Raw genomic sequence first — 12,385 nt, 5'->3', positions numbered from 1 at the left:
TTATAAATTCTGTGCTAAAAGAGTACAGGCATTAAATAAAGCAATCTGATGCCCAAATATGGACATATCAATATATGTCATTCAGGTAATATATTTAAAAACAAAATCTTCCCCCAACCCAGAAAATTTCTCCATAACAGTAGTAGAAAAAGAAAAAGGGTTTTACTACTGAATAAGCATTAAACCGGAATGTGACACACAGCACATGTAGCCTGCTAAGAGGTTGCGAAGACAGAGTGAAATTTCACCTTTTTATGTAGCCAAGCAGATGCAACCCATTACATGCATGGTGTCAGAATAAACGGTGACTAGTCCTCAAGACCACTGATTATAGATGGTTCACCCTAGATTGAGCTGGTTAATTGAGGGTGACCATCTGTATTAACTGGTTTTATGCACAGGAAAAACAAGCTCCCCTTTATGACAGAGGTAGTTCTGCAACGTATAGAAGGTGCTGCTGAGGTAGGCCCGCTACCCCCACAGAAACCGGGAGACAGGACAGTGCTCGCCCTTGCTGTTTACATTTCAGAGACATGGCTCCCGTCCTTGAGAAAGACATTCCTGAGTCCTAAAGCTGTCAAGAGCCTTATTTGGTTTCTAAAAAGATTTACACACGTTTCAGACACAGAGAAAATTTGCAATTGCAAGATTTCAAAATCCTCTAAGAAAAGTAGAGGGGCTAGGTGGGGACCCAGTAAAACTCCACTTCGCAGCAATAACAATTGCAATAACAACTAACAGTGCAAATACTTAACATGGTACTCACCATGTGGTAACTTATTTCATGCCCACAACGGCTCTGTATGCAAGGCTTGTCTACCTTCATTGTACACATGAGGAAATGAAGCCAGATCCTGTGCTCAAGGTCACAGAGCCAATAGGTAGTGAAGTTGTAGTCCACACCCAGACAGTCTGTGGCCATCGTCCCCAGTCTGAACCCTGGGGCCATCTTGTTTCAGGGAAAAGTAACTGCTTACAGGATTTACTGTTGGTTAGTGTGTGTGTGCATGTGTGTGCGTGTGTGTGTGTGTGTGTAGTATTTCTGGAATGACAGAGTGCTACTTATACTATTGTGCATTTTCTTTAATGTTTATTTTTGAGAGAGGGGGAAGGGCAGAGAGAGAGGGAGACAGAGGATCCAAAGCAGGCTCTGTGCTAACAGAGCCCAATGTGGGCTCGAATCCACGAACCATAAGATCATGACCTGAGCCAAAGTCAGACACTTACACCGACTGAGCCACCCAGGTGCCCCAACTATTGTGCATTGAAAAAAAAAAACAACCTGCCAACATTTACTGAGCTCTTTCTGTTTGCACAGTTTGCCCATTAAGTCCTAAAAACCTTATAAGCATCATCTTGGTCAGTCATTCTGGTCAGGACAGCCTTCAAATGAAGTACAGAAAGATTAAGGAACTTCTCTAAAATTACCAAACCAGTAGATGGTGGAATTAGAATTCAAAGCTAGAGAAAATGGCTTCAGAACACATACATTTAATCAATAAACGATATGCCTCCAAGAAAATGAGGAAATTTATATTATCAAGGAAGGCCAGTTGACTCTCAAGATAGTGTTTGGAGAAGAGAACACCTGTGAATCTGAGCTTGAGAGGGAGAGCAAGCACACCTCAGGGAAGAGAAGTATGGACAGAAGCAAAGAACAGGAAAATGATACAAATTATCAGTCTTTCCCTGAACAGGAAGGAGAAGCAGCTTAGAGGAAAGTGTGTGAGGCTGAATATTCAACGTCAACAGAGACAAATTTATTATTTTGTGAAGCCAACACATAGTTGGATTGCATGATTTGCAGTTTCATGTGTGGTAATACTCAATTTGGTTTTGCTTTTATTTATTTATTTACTTTTTAAGTTTATTTATTCTGAGAGAGACAGAGACAGCGTGAGCAGGGGAGGGGCAGAGAGAGAGGGAGAATCCCAAGCAGGCTCCGCACTGTCAGAGCAGAGCCCAATGTGGGGCTCAAACTCACAAAACTGTGAGCTCATGACCTGAACCAAAATCAAGAGTCAGATGTTCAACTGACTGAGCCACCAGGCACCCTGCTTTTGTTTATATTTTTAAGGGATGTCATGACCACATAGTGAAGTGTTAGTCGTGAGCTAGGTCATAAAATGGAAAGGCTAACCGATCATGAAAAATTTCAGAAGATCCCATAGAAGTTGCTAAACTGGGGATGGCACATTAATATTGATTGACACCAGGTTATGGGGTGCCTGGGTGGTTCAGTCAGTTAAGCATCCGACTTCAGCTCAGGTCATGATCTCACGGTTTGCGGGTTTGAGCCCCGCAACGGGCTCTGTGCTGACAGCCCAGAGCCTGGAGCCTGCTTCGGATTCTGTGTCTCCCTCTCTCTCTGCCCCACCCCTGCTCATGCTCTGTCTCTCTCTCTCTCTCTCAAAAGTAAATAAACATTAATAAACATTTTTTAAAAATTTTTTAAAGATTGACACCAGGTGTATTCTTGTGAAGTGCACTGAGAATTCAGGATGCTTCACTCTTACTCTGCCAGGCATATTTTTGGGGGGCTTCATTAGTAAAAGCCTTTCAGCCTGTATACAATATGGAATGGCTCCATGTTAAAACTGGATGGTGAATATTATTGGGATTAATACATCAACACAAACATTCTATTGTCAACACATCTACCGAGGAATTGTGCCTGTTTTCTTGGTGTGTAATAAATCTACGGTATTTCTTTATGGGGCCAAGAAGAGGAAAAAAAGAAATGTTTGTGAATTAACAATCAAAATTCCTTCTCATGAATTAGTTCCTAGAAAAGGTCACACAGGAAAGCCTCGTGCCTGATATCAAAGTCCAATTGTCTGCTGCCTACAAGAATAGCACAGAATTATCAGCACCTGATCCTTACGTCACTTTCTGCCCCTCCTCAGCCAAGAAGATCTTGGCCAGGAGAACAGTTTTAGCAAATATCTTTCCTGTGTTAAAATCAATATGTCGTATCGAAAAGGAGGTAGGAAATTAAAAAAAGAGATAGCAAGAAAGGCAGAGAATATAAAGGTGTTTTGTTTTAAGAATCTAGGGGAAGAAAGGAAGGAAATGTGGTAGGACTGTCTCAGATTGTACGTTTTTGATTTCCCAGATACCTCTTTACACACATAAATGTATATTTACAGCTGAGTTTTAAAATCTCTATCTTGCGGGCTCAGGGCCCAGGAGGAGAGGGCCCCTCCCACACCTCTGCTCCTTCATGGTGCCGGAAGGAATGGAAAGCCTCTAAAAGTCCACACTGAGGTTGCAGGTCACTGAGTACCTCTGCCAGTCGCTAAAGATTTGTTTGGCCGGGTTTTTCATAGATTCCTGTGCCTGGTCTGGTTTTATTCATTTCTTTAACAAACAGTGTTTGAGCACCTATGGTTTACCGAGCACCTCATTAAGCTGGGAATACAGAGATGAAGGGGGCATAGTTTCTGACTCAGGGGGTCACTTGGCATCACCTGGGAGATAGTTGGACACGCAGAGTCTCAGGCTTTATAAACCCCAGGTGTACTGAATCAAAACCTGCATTTTTAGCAAGATCACCAGGTGATTCTTAGCCATATTGAAGTTTGAGAAGCACTGACTTGGATTATTAGCAGGGACAGAGGAGTCCTTTTCTATTTGTTAACTTCTCCATTGTGTCGACCGAGAAAGAATTCCCTGAAGATTTAAGCCAACAAGCATTTATGTGGGCATTAGAATTGCAATTCAGGAGACACAGACTCGGGTGGAAACCTGACTCTTGTTCTGAGGTAGACAACAGAAGGGGCAGAATTGTAAAGCCTAAAGGTCATAGGTCCAGTTCTCATTCAGGTCTTCTATATAAAACAGAGATTGAAAGTAGGTTAACTAGGATTGGTTGGGATAATGTGCAAATGAAAGATGGAAACCAGTCGATTAGTTGGTCCCTTTTGGAAGCATGCTCAGGATTCAGGTCTCATGGTGAGGAGGGAGTTAAGTCCAGGCTGAGGGCTTGCGGCTGGCAAGAAGTTCATGGTTCCTGTGATTCATGGTTCCTGCGATGCACAAATTCCTTCTCCCTTTTGGCCTCCTGAAGGCTTGCTGGCTGCATTTTGAAATCTCCCTTCATAATTGGCTCAGAAGTATTTACTGATCACCTGTCATAGATCAGGCTTTGAGTTAAGAGCTACGGGTACACTGGTGAGCAAGAAAGAGGAGGTCCTGAGAGCCTGGGCTCACATTCTAATATGGGGGGAGGAGAGAAGAATAGGAAACAAGAAAATAGGTGGATAGTTAGATTGTGAGCAGTTCTGTGAAGCAAATAAACTATCAATATAACAGAAAGAAACCAGAATGAACTCTAACAGGGAGAGTGGTAACTTCAGGAGTAAGTTATTTCCATTTTGTATCTTGCTTTCTGTTCTAAAAATGTAAACAGTCAGTGCTCCTACCTGAAAAGAGCCAAAGATTATAATTTAGTAGTCCCCCCCACACACACCCTTCTCTGCAGAGGTTATGTTCCAAGACCCCCAGTGGATGCCTGAAACCACAGATAGTATCAAACCCTCAAATACATATATATGTTTTTTCCTAATTTTATATATCTGTGATAAAGTTTATAAATAAGGCACAGTAAGAGATTAACAACAGTAACTAATAAAATAGAATAATTATAACAATACACATCATAAAAGTTATGTGAATGTGGTCTCTCTCAGAGTATCGTGTTGTCCTGTACTCATCCTCCTTGTGATGATGAAAACTGGTAAAATGCCCACATGATGAGATGAAGTGACATGAGTAACGCAGCCATTGTGACCCAGTGTTAGGCCGTGATTGACCTCCTGACCCTATGTCAGAGGGCAGTCATCTGCTTCCAAAGAAATGGAAGCCACAGTAAGTAAAACCACGGATGAGGGGCAACTCCTGTACCTTTTCCTTCTTTCCTTTCTCCCGGCTCCCCATCCCTCTGCCTCAGTAGCGATCACTAAAACTACAGATGCCTCCAGGCAGCCACAGCCACATGCACTAGCTCAATCCCAAATAAAAATTTGGATGCAAAGTAAATTATAGCACCCAGAAAGAAGGACTGGTGTTGCCTGTCCGGTTAGAGTAAGAAGACATTAGAGAGCATGCATAGACTGGTAACTGGCAGGTGGCTTCCTATCCAGCTGTGTTCCTGCAGCACTGCAGGCAGGGTTAGGGACTGTCCTGGTAGAGGCTGATGAGTGGGAGGGTGGCATGCAAGTAAAGATGAATTAGACCCTGGTTTTCATCAACCCACTGGTCAATTACACAGCAAACAATTCTAACAAACCCAAACCCTCTAATCACTTACAAAGTTAGTGGTAATCAAACGGCAACCAAAATCAGTATTAGATTTTTTTCTGAATTCAGCCCCAGAGTATGTTGTGAGCATGCATTTACCTTCACAAATTCAAACCCCCTGCAGTTAGACCAGTTGAGGGACAAACTAATGATTGCCCAAAGAGAGCCTATGGATAGAACAATAAACTGGAGGTTGGGGTTTGAGGTATTGCTTCTCTAGAAATAGTGTCAGGAAGGAAAAAACAAGTCAAAGATGGCAGGACTCTCTCTGACCTGTGAGTATTGTGCCTGCCGTCCAGCCACACGTGTCATTTACAGCATACTTAATACAGCAAATCTAAACCACAACTGGAGAAAGGGCTTTGCCCGCTGTTCCAGTTATGTATTGCTGTGTTAACAAACTCTCCCAAAACTTAGTGGCTTAAAACTTTGTCAAAGTTTCGTTGGAAAGGAGCGCCTGGGTGGCCCAGTTGGTTAAGCATCCGACTTCACCTCGGGTCATGATCTCTCGGTTGGTGGGTTCAAGCCCCCCACCACCACCACCCTGTCGGGCTCTGTGCTGACAGCACAGAGCCTGCTTGGGATTCTCTCTCTCTCTCCCTCTCTTTCTGCCCCTTCCCCACTTGATAAACATTAAAAAACAAAAAAACAAAAAAAAACTTGCCAGTACTCAGAAGATGCTCAACATCACTAATGCTCAGAAAACTGCAAATCAAAACCATAATGAGATATCACCTCACACCCATTAGGATGGCTACTGTTGAATTACAAAAATTCAACTGAGTAAATTTTAAAGATCTAATTGTCTTTATTAATTGATTCATGAGTTGGGCAGCATCTCATCTAGCAAGTAGAGGAGAACTCCAAAGCGTACAGAAAAGAAAATGTTTTTAAAGAGAGAGAGCAGGAAAAAGGAAATTATTAGCAAAGAATCCATTGTTTTAGGCAAGGTCACCTTCCTAACGGGAACAGAGGGGGTCTATCAGTAAATTCCCTTCTGCTGACAGGCAATTCCCATGTTGACTGATTAAAGGTTAAAATTGCAGTTAGGTTGGGGCTTCTGGCTGGCTCAATTGGTGGAGTGTGCAACTCTTGATCTCAGGGTTGTGGGTTCAAGCCCCATGTTGGGTATAGATATTACTTAAAAATAAAATCTATTTTTTTAATGTTTATTTATTTTGAGAAAGTGGGGGAGGGATAGAGAGAGGGGGGAGAGAGAATACCAAGCAGGCTCCATGCTGTCAGCACACAGCCCATCCCAGGGCTTGTGAACCCATGAACCATAAGATTATGACGAGAGACAAAATCAAGAGTCAGACACTCAGCCAACTGAGCCACCCAAGTGCCCCCCCAAAAATAAAATCTTTAATGAAAAAAAAACTGCAATTAGATGAAGTATTAATTCTTGGTTTACTGACTTGGGGCCTTAACCTAACTGATGCCAGGGCGCCTGGGTGGCTCAGTCAGTTGAGCATCGGACTTCAGCTCAGGTCATGATCTCATGGGTTCCTGAGCTCAAGCCTCACATCAGGGTCTCTGCTGTTGGTGCAGAGCCTGATTTGGATCCTCTGTCCATTCCCCTCTCCATACCTCCCCCACCCATGCTCTCTCTCTCTCTCAAAAATAAATAAACATTTTAAAAAAACTAACTGATGCCATTTTGGGCCTATGGTTTTATTTTTAACATGGCTGTCCAAAAAAAAAAAAAAATAGAAAATAAGTGTCAGAGAAACATGAGGAGATTGAAACTTTTATGCACTCGGTAGGATTGTAAGATAGCTCAACAGTATGGAAGTTCCTCCCAGAGTTAAAAATAGAACTACCCTATGATCCAGAAATCCCACTTCTGGGTATATATTCAAAAGAATTGAGAGCAGGGTCTTGAAGAGGTATTTGTACATCCATATTTATAGCACTATACCCCAAAACTGGTGTCGCTTTTTGGTAGGTGTTGAGCCAAAGGACACAACAAAAGCCAAAGAGGAGAAAAGGAAGGGTTGTACTTGCAACAAGTAAGAGCACCAGGGATATTTCCCAAAGTAGTATCTCCCTGAACAACAAAATTGGAGACGTTTTAAGCCAAGGGTATGTGCATGGAAGGACTTCGCAAAGGGGTGGTCCATATGGAATTGGGTCAAAAGTTACCCTAGGTTAACAGAGTCCAAGTCCTAGGTGACTGAAATCGCAAGACCAGCAAGGGTCCACATCATTAATTCTCTGACTGGAATTAGTCCAGTGTTCCAAGTCCTCAAAGGGGTTTAAATACTGCAAAAAAACAACTCAAGAATGTGTGTTAGGTTAATTTTTTTAGGTTCTCTCCTGGCCTGGTAGTGGCTGTTTGTTTTTACATTCTTTTGTTCCCTTAAAATCATCAACTACTAAAGTCTATTTTTCTACAATTTTAACATAACCCAGAAAGTTCTGCAAGAATGCTTGGGCAGGTAGTGCTGGTCAAGCATAGATCACAAAATAGTTAGGGGTCTAAAATGACTTTTATTATGTCATGAAAGTGTCAGGAGCAAGAATTCCTGTCCCCTCAAAGGTCATTCTAGCTGGACCAAAAATCAAGTTGACATGAGACAAATTAACAGGAGAAAATCAAATTTAATAGGCATATGCAGGGAATCCACATCAACAAAATCAAATTTCATAGATGTATGCTCAGGGATCCACATAGACATGGAAATCCCAAAGACAGGCATAATGGGGTGTGTGTCATTCTGAACTAAGGAGAAGGGGGTAGGGGCCTGGAATATCCGAGGAATATGCATACAGGACAATAAGAAGGAGCAGATGTTTGGTAATTAGATGTTTGCCTTAAGTGACCATACAGATGGGTCACTCAGATAAAATTGATCTATGTTAAAAAAGCTTATTCTGGGGCTCCTGGGTGGCTCAGTCGGTTAAGTGTCCGACTTCAGCTCAGGTCACGATCTCACGGTCTGTGAGTTCGAGCCCTGCATCGGGCTCTGGGCTGACGGCTCGGAGCCTGGAGGCTGTTTCTGATTCTGTGTCTCCCTCTCTCTCTGACCCTCCCCCATTCATGCTTTGTCTCTCTCTGTCTCAAAAATAAATAAACATTAAAAAAATTAAAAAAAAAGAAACACAAAAACGCTTATTCTGGGAAAGACCCCCAATTTAGATTCTGAGTGGTTAAGGAAGGGACAAAATGTTCTCTTGAGCCTACAGAGTCTCAAGTGTCTTCAGCTCAAAATAATCCCCATGCCAAAATGGCACATTCGGGGGGGGGGGGCTATCTTGAACCCCCTCAAAAGCTAGGTCTCATCTTTCTTTTTCCGGAGACCCCTAATTCTTTCTGCTTACAGCAGCACAAATTCACAGTAGCCAAAAGATGAAACAACCCAGATATCCATCAACAGGTGAGTAGATAGATAAATTGTGGCATATACATACAATGAAATATTACTCGGTCTTTAAAAACAAAGGAAATCCTGCCACATGCCACAACATGGATGAACCTTAAGGACCTTAGGCTAGTGAGATAAACCCGTCACAACAAGACAAATACTGTATGATTCCACTCGTAGGAGCTATCTAAAGTGGTCCAGTTCATAGAAGAAGAAGAAAATGGCAGTTATTGAGGGATAGGGGAAGGGAGAAAAGAAGAGCTGTTGTCTAATGGGTGTCGAGTTTCAGATTTGCAAGATGGAAACGTTCTGGAGATCTGTTTCACAACAATGTGAAGGTACTCCACACTCCCGAACTGTATACTTCAAAGCGATTGAGATGGGGAGTTTTATTTTACGTGTTTTTTTGCCACTACAACAAAAAATAAACCACCAGTACTCTTAAAGCCCAGATTCAAAGGGAGGGGAACATAGAGGCCACCTCTCAATGAGAAAAAAGGTAAAGAATCTGCAGCCATCTTTAATGTGCCCACCATGGAGCACATCACGTGGAGAGCACCTGCGGACACAGATAGTGACATATTATGTCCAGGGGGCTGTTTCAGCCTCCAGAGAGGAAGGATGTTGGAAGGCTCTCTTAGAGGTGGGTGCAGTTTGAAACAATGGAGCGGGAAGAAATGGCAAAGCTTCTATAGCCAATGAGAAAAAATGGCCTGGAATGCCTCCCTTCCTCATTTTCACAACAAAGATTCAGCAAGCCGTTCTACTAAAGCCTGACCGCTCCCACCAAGCGTTTTTCTCATTCAGACAGGCTGCCCCCCAGCTCTCCTGACGGTGGGGGCTCCGGGCCCTAATTGAATAGGTTGATAGGAACAATCAGCAGAAGCGGACCACAGGAGACCTTTCAAAGCCCGCAAACACATAGAAAATTCAACAACGCAGCATTTAGATAGTCTGGACAATGTGGCCATTATAAATGCCGCTCTCATGAGCAGCGATTCAAATGACAGCTTCGAAAAGGATTTGCAAAGAGCCCTTTAGAAATGGAACATGGGCAACTCAGAGCCCATGACGTGTTACAAGGACAAACCCGACTGAACAAAGATCCAAAGCAGCGTTGAATGGCTTATTTATTCAGTTCTGTTCTGTACGAACCTGGGAGAATATGATATCTTTTAAATTGCCTCCCCTGAGCTATGCAATAGCCATGGTGCATGGGAAATGTTAGCAAAATTCCGGAAAAAAGGGGGAAAAACCGATGTTTTACAAAGCAAAGATCACAGTGTAACCACACTAGGGCTTCCACGGAATTCTGCAGACTACCCTGGTATATCATAGTCGTTGGTCTGAACGAGTAATGGCCACATCCAGAGAGGAAAACCCTGCCTTTTATCCTCTTCTGCCTACTGGTTTCCCCAAATATGTCTGGAGGGCCAACCCTTTCCCAGCCTTCAGGTGGGAGATTCCTCACTGTGCATCCTAGTTAAGTTATTATGGTGGCATTCTAATTTTACCACTCCCAGCAAAGTGTTTTCCTGTTATGGTGTGGGGAGTGTTTGTATTCCGGTCACCACCAGAAGGAATATGCTGGTTATTTTTAGCCTTGCAGTCTGCAGAATTCTCAAGTGCCCTGGGGTTCCTGTTGCATGGTGGTGTCGTGCACTAGGAAGAAAAAATACACAGCGTTAGTAATGTCCAAGTAACTCAGACTCCAAGCACATATTCCCAGGACGCCTCATGATCAGCAGCCCGCATGAGGAGAAGGCAAATTGAGGCATCTCATGTGCAAAATGTCAGGAGGCGCTCGGTCGTAAATCTTCTACCCTATGAGCCTCACTGGCCTCCTCCTAGTCCAGCCTGGCTCTGTGGCTTCTCTCATTTCCCGTTCACTCCTCAGCTCCCTGCCCAGCGTTGACACTGCTGGTGGGGAGTGTAGTTCCAGTGCTAACAATAGTCAACAAAGAAGAGAGCTTTCAGAAGGAAAGGTTGAACAATCAATGGTAAGGCTAGTGAGGGATCCAATGAGGGATTTGGTCGCATGGAGGATATGGGTGACCCAAGATCACAGCAGATCCAAGAAGGGTTGGTGATGAATGACTCATCTTGGCCGGCCCCTAGACAGGTTAGACCCCAAATGGCAAGGTGTAGACAGGAACCTTGTAAGATTGCCTCCAGATGTTCCTTCTTACAAGAAGCCTCAGGATCTTCCCAGGGAGATGCCTATCCTACAGGAAGCGTCCTTCTCCTCCTCAGGCTTGGGTATCGGTGCTCTGAGGGCTGATTAAAGCCTTTACCCACCCCCACCCCCAGCCCCAGCCCACCTCCGTGGTCTGCTCTCTTCCCAGCCCACTGTGATGTCATAAAGCCAATTTAGACAGCTTAGAGCCAGGGAAAGGAAGAATCACTGGTTCCTGGATGCCAAGAAATAGTTCACACCAAAGCAGGCTTTCTGTCATGAAATCAGGGATATATTTATTTGCAAACATCAAGAAAGTGAGGACAACCCTCTTGCCTCCCTCTTCCCCTGCATCACACATATATGGCCCTGTCACTTCCATATCCTACTGATGGGATATTAGAGTGATGAGAGGGTCTGGAGCTGACAGCCAAGAAAGAATTCTTGAGGTGCCTGTGGTGCAAAAGGGAATTTTATTAAAGCACGGGATTAGGACCTATGGGCAGAAAGAGCTGCACTGGGGTTGTGAAGAGTGACTGATTATACACTTTGGACTTGGGGGGGTAAGGGCAAAAGGGAGGCCTCCAAAGGGACTTTCATATGCTAAAGAGGACTCAGAAGATACTGGAGGCCTTGCTATTGTCAGGCTAAGGTTGTTTTCCCTCTAGTAAGGCATTAACATTAAGATAGTAGGGAGTTCCTGGAGAAATGTTATACTCCGAATTTGCCTCCAGTATTTGCAGATTATAAAGAAATTTGATTTTACCTACCATTTCCTTCTTACTTTTGTTCCCCACATGAGGGGAGAGTGATGTTGGGATTCCAGGAAACTGAGTCTACAGGTTTCTGGAGATTTGGCGATTGATAAGATTGCCTTTTTCTTGTAATTTACTAAGACATTTGTAAACTGATGGAGACTCACATCCTGTATGACTGTGATCTCTATCAGTTAACTATTTGTTTTCTTTCCTCTCCTTTGTTCTTGGACAGTCAGAAGTGACTGAGGAATATCACACATATCTCACTGTGGTTGGGGGGCGGGGAGTTAGCTTGTGCTTTGTCCTCAGCCTGCCTTATGCTCCCTCATCACTACCTTCTCTTCCATGTGCATAGCCACTTTGCACAACCCATTACCCTGTTCTCGTTCATTTATTTACAACTCACACCTACTCCTTCCTCTCCCCCATCCCAGCTAGCACCTTTCATAGATCTTACTGGAAACCCCAGGCATTGAGCTTTGTGAATTTTACACAGAAAAATATTCAGAGTGAAGAATACTAGAGAAGTGGAATTATGGACCGACACACCTGACTTTGAATTCTATCAAACAAGACCATCTCCAGGGCAGCAAGCAGAGACCTCTCAAGGTTCAGAAGCACCTATAGCTGTGTGTAAAACCCATGGGTTGCTTATGCTTCTTTTAATAATATCAAAGGAAAGCATTCCCTTCCATAGGGCTTCTACTAGCATGATGCAATCTCAGAGAATCATTACAGATTAATCATCGTTACAACGGGATCGTATTTCGGTTGTCCCCTGT

At 43.4% G+C, this 12,385-nt stretch overlaps 1 long non-coding RNA gene across 2 annotated transcripts; it reads right to left on the bottom strand.

The window, feature by feature from the left end:
• Positions 1 to 3,679: 3,679 nt before the first annotated feature.
• Positions 3,680 to 11,017, bottom strand: LOC125930787 (uncharacterized). 2 transcript variants are annotated; one of them, XR_007460244.1, is made up of 2 exons: positions 10,826 to 11,017; positions 3,680 to 4,215 (listed from the first exon to the last, which is right to left on the bottom strand). It is a non-coding gene; the product is annotated as an uncharacterized LOC125930787 (long non-coding RNA). The 2 variants fall into 2 exon arrangements; XR_007460243.1 differs by lacking the exon at positions 3,680 to 4,215 and adding an exon at positions 9,782 to 10,331.
• Between the last annotated feature and the right edge of the window lie 1,368 nt (positions 11,018 to 12,385).

The sequence above is a fragment of the Panthera uncia genome, chromosome A2 (genome assembly GCF_023721935.1).
Source record: "Panthera uncia isolate 11264 chromosome A2, Puncia_PCG_1.0, whole genome shotgun sequence".
Classification (NCBI taxonomy): domain Eukaryota; kingdom Metazoa; phylum Chordata; class Mammalia; order Carnivora; family Felidae; genus Panthera; species Panthera uncia.
Note: the sequence above shows the minus strand (reverse complement) of the source record. Positions and strands in the feature narration are given on the sequence as shown.